This window comes from Bos grunniens, chromosome 20 (genome assembly GCF_055505025.1).
Source record: "Bos grunniens cultivar Pamir isolate PY7600 chromosome 20, Bosgru_T2T1.0, whole genome shotgun sequence".
NCBI lineage: Eukaryota > Metazoa > Chordata > Mammalia > Artiodactyla > Bovidae > Bos > Bos grunniens.
In genome coordinates this window covers 71,723,752-71,738,832 of record NC_141184.1, presented here as the reverse complement: position 1 = coordinate 71,738,832, position 15,081 = coordinate 71,723,752, and the positions used below count along the sequence as shown (strand labels likewise).

Here is a 15,081-nt window from a genome sequence, read left to right as displayed (position 1 = left end):
GAATGATGCTAAAGCTGAAACTCCAGTACTTTGGCCACCTTATGCGAAGAGTTGACTCATTGGAAAAGAGTGTGATGCTGGGAGGGATTGGGGGCAGGAGGAGAAAGGGATGACAGAGGATGAGATGGCTGGATGGCATCACTGACTCAATGGACGTGAATCTGGGTGAACTCCAGGAGTTGGTGATGGACAGGGAGGCCTGGCATGTGCAATTCATGGGGTCACAAAGAGTCGGACACGACTGAGCGACTGAACTGAACTGAAGTGAAGCGTTTGAGCATGATTTTAAATTAAGATTGAATGAAAATTAGTCCTGAAGGATGGCTGTAGGTAGGCTAAATAAAGATAGCTGCTGAGTAGATGGGTGGTAGCTAGCAATTAAGATGGGAGGGTATTTTGAAGAATATGTTCATTTTGCCCTAATTACATTTTTCACAGCCTTAACCTTGGATGGAAAAGAAATCATAGAGATACAGACAAGGACAGGGAAAAATGGACAAAACAAAGCTCATGCCTTGATGGCTTGAGACATTAATGAAAATGTACATCTAAGAAGGAAACATTAGAAAATAATTAAGTAAGAAAAAGATTTCCTCCGTGTATGCATTTTTTTATACTTCTTAGTCACTATTTGCACCATTTCAGACTTCGTAAAATTATAGGCAGTGCTACATTGTAGAATATTTTGAGGTCAAATATTTCAAATTGAAAGTAAACATGAAAAACAGCATTAGAAATACAAGAGAAGAAACTAAATTTGGTGGGGGCCATTTATTACATGTGAAATTAAAGTCTTAAATGTTTTAGAAAATAATTAAAGTTGGACTTCCCTGATAGCTCAGCTGGTAAAGAATCCGCCTGCAATGCATGGGACCCCAGTTCGATTCCTGGGTCGGGAAGGTCTGCTGGAGAAGGGATAGGCTACCCACTCAAGTATTTCTGGTCTTCCCTTGTGACTCAGCTGGTAAAGAATCTGCCTGTAATGTGGGAGACCTGGGTCCAATCCCTGGGTTGGGAAGATCCCCTGGAGAAGGGAATGGCTACCCACTCCAGTATTCTAAACTAAATTTGGTGGGGGACATTTATTAAGTGTAAAATTAAAGTCTTAAATGTTTTAGAAAATAATTCACTAATTTAAGTTATATTTTATACATAATTGTGTAGTAAAAAACAAATTCTTAGAATTATATTCTATAGGTAAGGTTTCAGAGAGCTTAGCTTGTCAGAGACATATTAATAAGTGACTGAGGTTAAATTTGAAGGCAAGTTAAATTTGACTTGATTAAAGAGTCTAGAATGTTAACAAGACATCATTCATATTCTCTAGGAGATACAATATGTGACTTCTTACCAAGGTTTGGCCAGTTGGTGAAATCGTTAAGGGAATGTAAACCCGAGGCTTCTCTGATGAGGTGGTGCTGGACCTCTCAGTTGTGTGACTGGTGACTCCATGGCCTATAGCCCTCCAGGTTCCTCTGTCATCAGATTTCAGCAGCAAGGATCCTGGAGTGGGTTGCCAGTTCTTTCTCCTGGGGATATTCCTGACCCAGGGATTGAACTCATGTCCCTTGCATCTCCTGCACTATCAGGAGGATTCTTTACCACCACACTACCTGGGAAGCCTCTCTCTGATCGGAGAGCACTAAGGAAAAGTGAGAGAAAAACAGGACATCTTGAGCAGTTAGAATGGCCTGAACAAACAAGAATTTGCAAGCGTAATCAACAAGTTCAATTAAATGAAGCTAAAGAAAGGAATTCTCCATGTGGAGAAAAGGGAGACAGAGCTGGGAGAAATTCAAACAAGGACATATTCTGAGTCACCGTGACACTCAGCTCTTCCCAGTCCATCCTCTCCTTTCCTCTCCATCAGAAGCTGATTTGCACGCTCCACACCTGTAGACACACAGTATACCACTTGGGCTCCACCTGTCTTATTCGTATTCCTGGGAAATCCCAGACTTCACCACTGCAGACCAGTCCCCTGTCTAGGCTGGGGGAAAAAAAAGTACCCTCTATTTCTGTCATGTCTGGTTGCTTAGGGTGAACTCTGGTTTTCTCTGGCAGAAACCATAGTGATGGATGAGAGAAATCAGAATCACCTTCATCCTCTCAGGCTTCTCAGAATACCCATAGCTCCAGGTGCCCCTATTCTTGGTCTTCTTCACTGTCTATACAGTCTCTGTGGTGGAGAACCTGGGTATGATTGTGACCATCAGAATCAGTCCCAAACTTCACACCCCCATGTAATTCTTTCTCAGCCATCTCTCCTTTCTTGATTTTTGTTACTCTTCTATAACCACACCCAAACTCTTAGGGATCTTGGTTGTGGACACAAGGACTATCTCCTACATGGGTTGCATGCTGCAGTTCTTCTTTGGTTGCACACTTGTGATTACGGAGATGTTCATGTTAGCGGTGATGGCCTATGACCAGTTTGTGGCTGTTTGTAACCCCCTGCTCTACACAGTTGCTGTGTCTCTTAAGCTCTGCAGCCTCCTGGTCACTGGAACCTACACATGGGGTGGAATGTGGTCCTTGACAATCACATGTTCTCTTTTGGAGCTGTCCTTGTATGGTTCTAACGTCATACATCACTTTGGCTGTGAGCATTCTGCAATCGGCTCTGCCTCTTGCTCTGACTCTTACTTTAGTCAGATGACATGTTTTATCGTTTCTACTCTCAATGAGGTGTGTCACCTCCTGATTATTCTCGCCTCCTATGTTTTCATAATTGTCACATCATCAAGATGCCTTCAGCCGGTGGACTCCGAAAAGCCTATTCCACCTGTGCCTCCCACCTGACTGCCATCACCATTTTCCATGGGGTCCTCCTTCTTCTCTACTGGGTACCCAACTCCAGAAGCTCATGGCTCTTCATCAAAGTAGCCACTGTGCTTTTCACAGTAGTGATCCCCATGCTAAATCTCCTATCTACAGCCTTAGAAATAATGATGTGAAGGAGACCATCAGAAAATTAGTCAACACCAAAATGTTTTCTCACCTAATGTAATTTTGAATGAGAAGAGAGATAGAGGAGAGCGCTTTCTTAAATGTACTTTACACAGTGTGTTGATGGTTATTACATTTTTCTTCAAATGTGTGCTTATTCGCTGATTAGTGTGATCTTTGAGACCCCTTCTCTGTCCATGGGGAATCTCCAGGGAAGAATACTGGAGTGGGTTGCCATGCTCTCTTCCAGGGGACCTTCCCAAGCCATGGATGGAACTCATGTCTCCTGAAGTGCATGTTGATTCTTTAGTGACTGAGACACAATGGGATACAATCTCTTGTATATAATATATATATATATATATTATATATATAAAATATGATATATATGTGATTTATATATATATATATAAAATATGATATATATGTGATTTTTAAACTGCAATGTGATTTTAAAATATCAACTTCAGTTTAAAAGGAAAAAAGAAATAAAATTATGTTTATGTCTCACTTTAAGAGTGTTATAGGCTAAATAATGATCATCTAACACTGTCCATGGACTTCCCTGGTGGCTCAGATGGTAAAGAATCCCTGTGCAATATGGGAGACCTGGGTTCTTTCCCTGGGTAGGGAAGATCACCTACAGGAGGGCATGACAACCCACTCCAGTATTCTTGCCTGGAAAATCCCCATGGACAGAGGAGCCTGGTGGGCTACAGTCCATGGGGTCACCAAGAGTCGGATAAGACTGAGTGACTAAGCACAGCACAGCAAAAGGCTGTCCACATCCTAAAATCCTCAGAATTTGCAAATGATTTCTGTTCCATGTCTTCTTTCTTTTTTTCCCCCTCTTCCTTTCATTTCCTTTCTCTTTTTCTCACTCTCAAATTATGAAATGTGATAAATAGACAAGTAATTCTGTATAATAATCTTATATGTTGCTTTCTCCAAGAAATTAAAGACATTATCAGCTCTTTACAGCATTTCTGTAAGCATTTTTCTAGTCACTGTGCCTCTCTGATGCCTCTAGGAGCAAACTTCATTGCTGTGTTCAAAACTTTTTCTTCTAAACAGAGAATAGGTTCAGTTCAGTTCAGTCACTCAGTTGTGTCTGACTCTTTGCGACCCCATGAATCGCAGCACGCCAGGCCTCCCAGTCCATCACCAACTCCCGGAGTTCACTCAGACTCGCGTCCATCAAGTCAGTGATGCCATCCAGCCATCTCATCCTCTGTCATCCCCTTCTCCTCCTGCCCCCAATCCCTCCCAGCATCACAGTCTTTTCCAATGAGTCAACTCTTCGCACGAGATGGCCAAAGTACTGGAGTTTCAGCTTTAGCATCATTCCTTCCAAAGAAATCCCAGGGCTGATCTCCTTCAGAATGGACTGGTTGGATCTCCTTGCAGTCCAAGGGACTCTCAAGAGTCTTCTCCAACACCACAGTTCAAAAGCATCAATTCTTTGGTGCTCAGCTTTCTTCACAGTCCAACTCTCACATCCATACATGACCACTGGAAAAACCATAGCCTTGACTAGACGGACCTTTGTTGGCAAAGTAATGTCTCTGCTTTTCAATATGCTAGTTGGTCATAACTTTTATGAGAGTTAAAATTTAACTTTGTTGCTTTTGAAATTTGTATTATTAAAATTTTAGAGTATATTCCCTTATGTCTGGCTTATTTGGCTCAGCATTTTTTTTCAAAAGAATTTTTAAGTGATTGACTATAACAGTAGTTCCATTTTTGTTGCTGAAGAATGTTCCACAAAATAAATATATTGATATGATAATATGTTTATTCATACTTCTACTACAAGTGGAATTTGGCTATTTCCCCTTCTTTATTGAAGTATTGTTTATTTACAGTGTTATAATAATTTTAGATGCACAACACAGTGATTCATTATGTTTTTAGACTATACGCTATTAAAACTTAGTGTCTCAGTGGGTAAAGAATCTGCCTGCAATGCAGGCGATGCCAGAGATATGGGTTTGATTCCTGGGTGGGGAAGATCCCCTGGAGGAAGGCATAGCAACCCAATCCCATAGGCAGAGGAGCCTGGTGGGCTACAGTCCATGGGGTCACAAAGAGTTGGACACAACTGAAGTGACTGAGCACAGCACAGCACACAAAAGATAATAGCTAGAACTTACACTTTATACTCCTAAATTGCCCCTCCTCCTTTCTTCATAAAGTCTGCAAATAACAGTTTTTGGAGAGAATTGGAAGAAAGAGAAACCTTGTGTATTGTGGGTGAGAATATAAATTGGTAGAGCCAATTGCATATTGCATAGAACAGTATGGAGTTTTGCACACACACGCACACAAACACACACACAAAAGCTAAAAATAGAACTACCATATGAGCCAGCAATTTCACTCCTGATTATTTCACCCTTTTTGTCTTTAATGGAAATGCTTCATGAACATTCTTACACAAGTATGTGCTGCATTGCACATGAGCACTCACTGGGTGAGGTATGCTCTGTCTCTGAATGTTCTGGATCAAAGGCGCTTGTTTCTGATATTTTGCTAGGTGCCATCAAACAATTTTCCAAAATAGATGTATTAGTTTAAATTCCAACTATATTGCATGTGGGTCCTAATTATTGTCCATTCTGCCAATACTTAATACTGTCATAGCAGACATTTTAGTATTTTGAGGTTGGTGGATGAGTAGGGGTACTTCATTTTGGTGATGAATTCAATTCCACTTTACTAATGTGGTTGAATTCCTATAATTTAGTTATTAGTCATTTGACTTGTCTTACTTCTTTGTGAAGGTCCTATTCAGGTTTTTTTTTTTACCTATTTTTCTATTATGTTGTTAATATTTTATTATGAAATACATATTTCATTATGCATTCTAAATAAAAGTCCTTTGATGTATGTATCATGAATATTTTCTCCTAGATTGTGGCTTGTCTATTCACTTGGTTGGTGATGTATTTAGGTGCACACATTTCCTTATGTTTAATGAATTAATGTTTATCAAACTGTTTCTTTACACAGTGAAGTGCTTTTAATATCTTATTTAAGATTCACTTCTTACCTCCAAAATAACAAAAATATTATCATACTTAATGTGCTAAATTATCACAAATTTCATACAGTATTATATTTTCTATTCTACTTCCTCTATTTTCAATTCAGAGTTTTATTTTCTCTTTTTACATTGATTTTTTATATTTATTTCAAACTGAAAGTAAATTTTCATGGGGCATGACTATAATCTAATTTTATATTTTGACTTATTGGTGTATATTTACCCCAGAAATACTTATTGAAAAATGCACTCATTTTAACACTGCTTTGTGGTGCCAGAATATTCATAAAGTAAATATCAGTATATCTATACTTCTGTTCCTAGACTTTCTGTATGCTTCTAGCTGTTTTATAATCAGAACTACCCTTAACTAATAGGCTTTAACATCAAGTTGAACGACTCTTAAAAAGTTACTTATTATCTTGCAGAATGTTTAAGATATTCTTTATTTTTACCTTTTAAAACAAACTTTAGAATTATTCTTGTTTAGATTTAGTGTAGAAAAACAGTAGAATTGTAGATCTATTTGCAAAGAATGATAAGTTTGCATCCTCAAGTCTTCCAAATCATAAGCATGCTACATTATTATGTTAATTTAGATCTACTTCATGTTTTACAATATAAGATATATCATATTTTTATAAAGTTGTCACATATAAATTTAAATTAATCTGGATGTGTGATTATTTTTCATACTATTTTAAATGTCGTTTGTAAAATGTTTATTGTTTTTCGATTAGGATTCAATGCATTTTGGCAACTCTAACAATATTTTTTAATAATTTTATAATTTATTTGTAGATTACTTTTGATTTTCAGCATGCATATCATACAATCTCTAATAAACATTTTCTGGATATGTTGTTTCCAATGTTATTCTTTTTATTTTTTTCTTGTGTTTGGTTAACTAGCTGAAAACAGTAGTACAATTTTGAATAAACAGTAAAAGTGGGTACCCTTGACTTCCTCATCTAACAAGGAAACATTTCATGCTTAAAATGTTAAACAAAGTTAGCTCACATATTTGTTTTGTATGTGTCTGTTTGTTATATTTTGTTTTTTAGTGAGTGAATGTTGAATTTATCAAGTTAATTTTCCTCATTTTAACTCCTTTAATATTTTGATATGGTAACTTGTATTTTAAAAAATTTTCTAATATCAAAATATGTGTTTTTTCCTAAGAAAATTACTATAATTATATATTTACCTTTTTATTAGTTGATTGGTTTAATGTGTCAATATTTTATGTATAATTTAAAATTCTGTGATCATTAGTAAGATTATTCTGCAATTTTCTTTATTGTCCTTGTTAGTTTTTGCCATCAAGATTATATTTTTCTCTCAAAACAAAAATGATGAGAGTCTTCTTATTCAATTCAGTGAATATTACGTAGAAATTAAAACAAGAGTGTGATTGGGAGAAACACAAGGACAGTATCATATCAAAAAAAAACCCAAAAAACTATAAGTTAACTGCTATTCAGTTCAGTTCAGTTGCTCAGTCATGTTCAATTCTTTGCGACCCCATGGACTGTAGCACGACAGGCACCCCTGTCCATCACCAAATCCAAGAGTTTTCTCAAACTCCTGTCCTTTAAGTCGGTGATGCCATCCAACCATCTCATTCTCTGTCATCCCCTTCTCCCACCTTCAGTCTTTCCCAGCATGAGGATCTTTTCAAGTGAGTCAGCTCTTCACATCAGGTGGCCAAAGTATTGGAGTTTCAGCTTCAACACCAGTCCTTCCAATGAATATCCAGGATTGATTTCCTTTAGGATGGACTGGTTGGATCTCCTTGCAGTCCAAGGGACTCTCAAGAGTCTTCTCCAACACCAGAGTTCAAAAGCATCAATTCTTTGGTGCTCAGATTTATTTATACATGACCACTGGAAAAACCATAACTTTGACTAGACTGACCTTTGTTGACAAAGTAATGTCTCTGCTTTTCAATGTACTGTCTAGGTTGGTCATAACTTATCTTCCAAGGAATAGGGTCTTTTAATTTCATGGCTGCAAACACCATCTGCAGTGACTTTGGAGCCCCCACCCCCCAAAAAAGAAAAGTCTGCACTGTTTCCACTGTTTCCCCGTCTATTTGCCTGAAGTGATGGGATTGGATGCCATGATCTTCATTTTCTGAATGTTGAGCTTTAAGCCAACTTTTTTACTCTCCACTTTCACTTTCATCAAGAGGCTCTTTAGTTCTTCTTCACTTTCTGCCATAAGGGTGGTGTCATCTGCATATCTGAGGCTATTGGTATTCCTGGCAGTCTTTATTCCAGCTTGTGCTTCATCCAGCCCAGCCTTTATCATGATGTACTCTCCATGTAAGTTAAATAAGCAGGGTGACAATATACAGCCTTGACATACTCCTTTTCCTATTTGGAACCAGTATGTTGTTCCATGTCCAGTTCTAACTGTTGCTTCCTGACATGCATACAGATTTCTCAACATGCAGGTCAGGTGGTCTGGTATTCCCATCTCTTTCAGAATTTTCCACAGTTTATTGTGATCCACACAGTCAAAGCCTTTGGCATAGTCAATAAATCATAAATAAATGCTTTTCTGGAAGTCTCTTACTTTTTTGATGATCCAGGGGATGTTGGAAATTGGATCTCTGGTTCCTCTGCCTTTTCTAAAACCAGCTTGAACATCTGGAAGTTCGCGGTTCATGTATTGCTGAAGCCTGGCTTGGAGAATTTTGAGCATTACTTTACTAGCGTGTGAGATGAGTGCACTTGTGTGGTAGTTTGAGCATTCTTTGGCATTGCCTTTCTTTGGGATTGGAATGAAAACTGACCTCTTCCAGTCCTGTGGTCACTGCTGAGTTTTCCAAATTTCCTGGCATGTTGAGCATAGAACTTTCTGAGCATCATCTTTTGGGATTTGAAATAGCCTCAACTGGAATCCCATCACTTCCACTAGCTTTGTTTGTAGTGATGGTTCCTTAGGCCCACTCTCTTTGCATTCCAGAACGTCTGGTTCTAGGTGAGTGATCATGCCATCGTGATTATCTGGGTCCTGAAGATCTTTTTTGGACAGTTCTTCTGTGTATTCTTGCCACCTCTTCTAAATATCTTCTGCTTCTATTAGGTCCATACCATTTCTGTCCTTTATTGAGCCCATCTTTACATGAAATGTTCCCTTGGTATCTCTAATTTTCTTGAAGAGATCTCTAGTCTTTCTCATTCTATTGTAATAGAATAGAATGTTTTCCTCTACTTCTTTGCACTGATCACTGAGGAAGTCTTTCTTATCTCTCCTTGCTATTCTTTGGAACTCTGCATTCAAATGGGTATATCTTTCCTTTTCACTTTGCTTTTTGCTTCTCTTCTTTTCACAGCTATTTGTAAGGCCTCCTCAGAGAGCCATTTTGCATTTTTGCATTTTTTTCTTGGGGATGGTCTTGATCCCTGTCTCCTGTACAATGTCATGAACCTCCATCCATAGTTCATCAGGCACTCTGTCTATCAGATCTAGTCGCTTAAATCTATTTCTCACTTCCACTGTATAGTCGTAAGGGATTTGATTTAGGTTTTACCTGAATGGTCTACTTTCTTCAACTTAAATCTGACTTTAGCAATACAGAGTTCATGATCTGAGCCACAGTCAGCCCCAGTCTTGATTTTGCTGACTGTATAGAGCTTCTGCATCTCTGACTGCAAAGAATATCATCGATCTGATTTCAGTGTTGACCATCTGGTGATGTCCATGTGTAGAGTCTTCTCTTGTGTTGTTTGAAGACGGTGTTTGCTATGACCAGTGCGTTCTTTGGCAGAACTCTATTAACCTTTGCCCTGCTTCATTCTGTACTCCAAGGCCAGTTACTGTACTCCAAGCAATTACTGTACTCTAAGCGATTACTTCAGTAATGGCTGTTACTGGTGTGCTTAGTCACTCATTTGTGTCTGACTCTTTGCAACCCCAGAGACTGTGGCCCACCAGGATCCTTTGTCCATGGTATTCTCCAGGCAAGAATACTGGAGTGGCTTGCAGTGCCCTCCTCCATGGGCTCTTCCTAACCCAGGGATTGGACCCAGTTCTTCCACATTGCAGGCAGATTCTTTACTGTCTGAGCCACCAGGGAACCTATTAGTGAAGGAGGCCCTAAAGCAACTGTGATTTTTATTATCTATTTATGCAAAGAAAATATTGTGTTCGAACCCTGACTTCACATACCAATTTTCTGGACCAGGAAATTAGATTTGTTGTGTCTTGCTTACTTCTTTGTGAAATGTGTATATTTGGTTAGTCAAAAAGTTTGTTCTGGCTTTTCTGTAACATGTTATAGAAAAACTGGAATGAGCTTTCATGGCCAGCCCAACATTATTAGGAAATTGTTAAGTCTGCATTCACTAATTAGTTGTTATTTAGTTAATAATAAGTTTAAAAAATATTGCTTCAGTTCAGTTCAGTTCAGTCGCTCAGTCGTGTCCGACTCTTTGCGACCCCATGAATCGCAGCACGCCAGGCCTCCCTGTCCATCACCAACTCCCAGAGTTCACTCAGACTCACATCCAACGAGTCAGTGATGCCATCCAGCCATCTCATCCTCTGTCGTCCCCTTGTCCTCCTGCCCCCAATCCCTCCCAGCATTGCTTACTACTCCCCAAAACTACCCCTCAACCTGGCCCCAACACACTGACAGTCACAGATACTAAAAGCAAAGTCTGGCAAATGTTGTAGCAAAATGATGCAAAGTGGGGATACTGAGAGCTACTTATTTCATTTACACTTTTTCAGTTCAGAATTGATAGTATGTTGGCATAAAGCAGAGCTGTTGTAGTATTGGAGATACAATAAAATGGGACTACTAATGTGAATGATGACATTTTAAGAATAAATTATATAATTTTTAATTTAAAAAATAAGTTGCAAAGATATTTCAGTCTTCATCACACCTCACTGTACATTGTTAGTAGGAATGCAAAATGTTGCAGCTGCTGTGGAAAATGGTATAGAGGTTCTTTATTAAGTTGAAAATTGAACTGTACATGATCCAGAAATCCTGCTTACGGGTATTATCCTAAAAATTTGAAGTCAAGCTTTTAAAAATATGTTAGCGTTCCCACACTCACTGTAGAACCATTCACAATAGCCAGGGAGTGGAAATCACTGAAATATCTATGGACAGATAGTTAGATAAAAGAATGCGGTGCATATGTGAACAGTAGAATACAACCTGACTTTTAAAAAGAAGAAAATTGTGTAATATGTGACTACATGGATGAAACTTGAGGACATTATGCTAAATGAAAATGTCAGTCATAGAAAGACAAATACTGCAGGATTCCACTTATGTGACATATCGGAATCAAGGAGTGGAATAATAGCTACCAGAGGCTAGTGGAGAGGGAAGCAGAAATTTACAAATCAATGGTCAAGAAGTTTCAGTTTAGCAAGACACACAGCTGTACTGTATAAAATTATATGTGTGGTCAACTGTACTGTATTGTACACTTAAAAATATCTTAAGGTAGATCTCATATTGTGTTCTTACCACAGTAAAATAAAATTTAAGAGAGAATTAAAGGTACATTATGACGACTAAAATTTAAATTTAATGTGATTCCATCCGGTTTGTTTTTTCCCACTAATACACTCTTTTCTTTCTGAGATGGAATCCGGGTGCAGTATTGGATTAGTTTTCACATCTCCTCAGTATCTTCTGGTCTGAAACAGTGTTTCCCTCCTTTCTTGTTTTTTCTTCACTTTGACAATTCTAAGGAATATTGGTGAGGTATTCTGAAGAACGTTTCCGGATATGGGTTTACCTAATGATTCTCTCACATTAAACTGGGATTGTAGATTTTCAGTATGGTGTTATCACAGAAGTGAAGCTTTTCTCACAACATTGTATCAGGTGAATGATATCCACATTACATCACTGGCGAAGACCATCTTTATCTTTTGCCTAAGGCAGAGCTGGCCAAATTTCTCTACTCTAAACTTGAATGCTGGATTTGAAATGCAGTTAATAACAATTATTTCTAGATTTTTTCCATATTTCAAAGTCTACATTTTATGTTTATTTGATGAATACCTATTATTTTAAAAATTCAATATCAAAAAAGTAATTCATGGGATAGATGTGGTGGTGTATATTGTCACCCTGTTTATTTAACTTATATGCAGAGTACATCATGAGAAACTCTGGACTGGAAGAAACACAAGCTGGAATCAAGATTGCCGGGAGAAATATCAATAACCTCAGATATGCAGATGACACCACCCTTATGGCAGAAAGTGAAGAGGAACTAAAAAGCCTCTTGATGAAGGTGAAAGTGAAGAGTGAAAAAGTTGGCTTAAAGCTCAACATTCAGAAAAAGAAGATCATGGCATCTGGTCCCATCACTTCATGGGAAATAGATGGGGAAACAGTGGAAACAGCGTCAGACTTTATTTTTCTGGGCTCCAAAATCACTGCAGATGGTGACTGCAGCCATGAACTTAAAAGACGCTTACTCCTTGGAAGGAAAGTTATGACCAACCTAGATAGCATATTCAAAAGCAGAGACATTAGTTTGCCAACAAAGGTTCGTCTAGTCAAGGCTATGGTTTTTCCTGTGGTCATGTATGGATGTGAGAGTTGGCCTATAAAGAAAGCTGAGCACTGAAGAATTGATGCTTTTGAACTGTGGTGTTGGAGAAAACTCTTGAGAGTCCCTTGGACTGCAAGGAGATCCAACCAGTCCATTCTGAAGGAGATTAGCCCTGGGATTTCTTTGGAAGGAATGATGCTAAAGCTGAAACTCCAGTACTTTGGCCACCTCATGTGAAGAGTTGACTCATTGGAAAAGACTCTGATGCTAGGAGGGATTGGGGGCAAGAAGAGAAGGGGATGACAGAGGATGAGATGGCTGGATGGCATCACTGACTCGATGGACATGAGTCTGAGTGAACTCTGGGAGTTGGTGATGGACAGGGAGGCCTGGCGTGCTGTGATTCATGGGGTCGCAAAGAGTTGGACATGACTGAGTGACTGATCTGATCTGATCTGATCTGAATTATCTTTAATGATTTAGAAGAAAATCCATCCACTAAAATGACACAAGAGACAGTGTTTCACCTAATTAAATGGCTTGTGGTCCATTGAGTAATACTCCAATTACAATTCTGTGTAATTCATATATTCGTGGTCATGGGGGGAAATACAAGACCCAGGGTTTGGCAGAATTTAGACTGTGAATTCAGCTTTTAAATTTTTCTTTGTATTTTTTGATATTTCTAATGTCCCTGGAAATAAAATGCCATTTTACTGGCATGCTCATTGAAATATACTGTCATTTTTGCAAGCCTAAAGTCTTTTAATATCTTAAAAACGTTTGAATACTGAGAAGAAATATACTGGAGGTTCATTAATCCTAAAAAGAAATTCTCAGTAAATTAATCAAGAACATCTGGTTTCAGGTCAGTTCATGTTTCTTTCTGTATCTTGCAAATGAAGTGGAAAAGATGGAGCTACCACTCATATAGATTATTCCACAAACTATAGATGATCCCTTTCTATGATCAGAAACATTTTAATTTGCACTAATATGGCATGAAGTGGTTTCCACAGTTAAGATTTGTATTACTGAAACTGGCAGCAGTGAGCAACAGGGAAATTGCAAAAATGCAGAGAATTCTGTAATTCCATAAACCTAGTTCCAATTTGCGGAGAAGGCAATGACTCCCCACTCCAGTATTCTTGCCTGGAAAATCCCCTGGTGGGCTGCTGTCTATGGGGTCGCACAGAGTCAGACATGACTAAAGTGACTTGGTGGCAGCAGCAGTTCCAATTTGAATCCAAACCTACCATTAATCCACTGATTTTCTGCAAAATCATTTGAAATTGCTAACGTTGAACACCAAATCAATTTTTCAGTCTCTTTGGTTATTGATATGAGTATTGCATCAGTAAACTAAAACAGTGGTTCCAGTCTTCCTAATATACCAGGGTGTTGCTAATATTTTCAAATGTTGAAGGAAAGCCATTTGTTAAAATAGCCTGAATAATAATGGATATTTACAAAGTATCTGCCCAGTCCCTCTTGCTTTTGGAAAAAATATTCTGATGACATACTATTTATGTCTAGGGTTATTTGTAGTGGATATCAACTAGGCCTTCATGGAGCTGAATCTGTAGCCTGACACTTGATCTGGACAAAACAAAGATGAAGCAGACCATCCATCTAATTTTACTGAAGTTTTATGTCTGTATCTCCGGGCCATTCATTTTAAGGCATTGCAGCTCTTGCTTCCCCATCTTCTCCAAGTTTGTCTCATCATAACAGAGGTTTACTCATTGGTAGAGAAAATTTGTAATTTTCACTGTATCTTGAATGCATTTTGTATAAAATTATTGTTGGTAAATATAATAATTAATTATATATAATTATATATAATTTATAAATATAAAGTATATCATTTTGTTTCTCATAACATTATATATACTTTATATTATATATTTAATTATATATTGATGGCTGAGACAGTAAAGAATCTGTCTTCAGTAAACCTGGGTTTGATCTCTGAGTCGGGAAGATCCCCTGGAGAAGGCAATGGCAATCCACTCCAGTATTCTTACCTGGAGAATCACACAGACAGAGAAACCTGATGAGCTACAGTCCGTGGTTTTTCAAAGAGTCAGACACGAGAAAGCAACTAACACGAACTTATAATTTTAGATATATATCAAAAATGTTTAGCTGCTAAGTCATACTGGAGTGGGTTGCCATCTCCTTCTCCAGGGGATCTTCCCGACCTAGGGATTGAACTCAGGTCTCCTGCATTGCAGGTGGATTATTTACTGACTCAGCCACCAGAGAGGCCCACAGCAATATTGGGGTGGGTTGCCATTTCCTTCTCCAGGGAATCTTCCCCACCCAGGAATTGAACCTGTGTCTCCTGTGTCTCCTACATTGAAGGTGTATTCTTTACCATTAAGCCACTATGGAAGCCTTATATATTAAAATAGATGATCTAAAATCACATTTACAAGTAATTAATATAAGTTAATTAGATTCAATTAATGAATGAATCAATGTTAAGCGAAATGTCAATATAAAAACCCAAAAATTATCCCAGGAGCTAGTATAACCTTA

At 38.2% G+C, this 15,081-nt stretch overlaps 1 pseudogene; it reads left to right on the top strand.

Annotated features, from left to right (window-relative positions):
• Nucleotides 1–2,100: 2,100 nt before the first annotated feature.
• On the top strand, nucleotides 2,101–3,010 carry LOC147350641 (olfactory receptor 1165-like; annotated as a pseudogene).
• Nucleotides 3,011–15,081: the final 12,071 nt, after the last annotated feature.